Genomic DNA, 1559 nt, shown 5'->3' with positions numbered 1-1559 from the left:
TTTTCCATGAAGTTTTAATAGCTAACCATACGGAGTCCATTCATATCATATCGAATTCTTCTAAGGAGGTAACATGATCACCGTTCTTGATTCATGAAGAACACTCCTGATCCTGACGTACATTCATGACGTGAAGCAGATAAAATTGCAGAAGAGTTTCAATCAAAGTAACGATAGCAGGTTAATACCATTCTTAATCATATGCCTTAAATAGAAGACTTAACTCAAAGGTTCGTCTAGTCCTTTTGGAAACATGGTCCTGGCTTATCCCAAGATAGGACCTCCCAAGATAGATAGCCCGTTCATGGCGATTACACGAATTAAACTTTTACCAACTACTATTACGGTTGGGTATTGCACAGTCATCAGAAGGAATGTCAATCTTCCAAACCATAATACAACCTTCACAGTTTTAACCATCATCACTGTATTCCTCTGGCACAAGCGCCTATAATTATCCTCTTACCTTAAAAGTGTCGGCCACCTCTTTGGCCTTTCCTGATATTAAAATTTCCTTATAGTCAATGTCATTTTAACCACCTCCAAATAAATTTTCTACCTTATTTCAATCACTGCTTTTGTGAAGATGTATTCCTTAAAATCTGATGAGTAAAAAAAAAATATCACCATTTTTCCATAAGTTATTGCCTCAGTCGTTAGAGGTTAATCACTGTCACGACTGACTCTCAATCATACTTAGAACATCTTTTATCTTAAGTCTTAATTGCCCTGAATAATTTCGACCTTTACTGGTTCGATCCATACTTTCTCGTGGTTTAACACGTGCCCCACTTGGCATCATTATAATTATGTCATATTTCCTTTATCAACATTTTTATTCTTGAGAATTTCGAATATTTCCTTTCTCCTTGTAAAACCTCTAAGGTTATCCTTCAATCGTTCCTCCTGTATTCCCTATATACAGGGCATATCAAAATACCATTTACTGATACTAGAACCATTGTCTATATACTTCTGAAAAATTTCTCCACTGATCCTTAAAGGTTATTATTACCTTAATCCTTTCCAATTCATACTGTCAAAACTCATACTATCCCTATTAAGGGTGAAATGCCAACCTTTATGCATTCCCCTAGGATTCGTTTTAAGTTACCGATGTTCTATCCTTAATTCCACCTTTAAAAAGGTACAAGCATCCTTCCATGGATAAATAAAGTCATATATCCCTGATAAGGGTATCTTATTCAATCATTTCCACCTCGATAGTCTATACCAAATTTCATAATAGCATCCTTATTCAAGTTAAGGTCAATCCACATGGCCTCCAAAAGATAAAAATGGTTATCCGCTTTTCTTTCCTGATTTGGTAATGATCACATGGATGATCTGGAAGATATTGGTCGTGTTCAACGTGAACTTCTTCTTAATAAATCCTTATTTACTTTTGTTGTTTATCTCAACAGTCATCTCAATGTTGGGATATCTTTCATACCTGGCGTCTCCCTTCCTGGGTATCAAGCCACCGGTCTTACACTTCACATTCTTGAAGGTCACTTCCTTCATCCAATTTTCTTGATTTCTTACTTTCTTGTCTCCTC

The sequence above is a fragment of the Apium graveolens genome, chromosome 8 (genome assembly GCF_009905375.1).
Source record: "Apium graveolens cultivar Ventura chromosome 8, ASM990537v1, whole genome shotgun sequence".
Classification (NCBI taxonomy): domain Eukaryota; kingdom Viridiplantae; phylum Streptophyta; class Magnoliopsida; order Apiales; family Apiaceae; genus Apium; species Apium graveolens.
Note: the sequence above shows the minus strand (reverse complement) of the source record.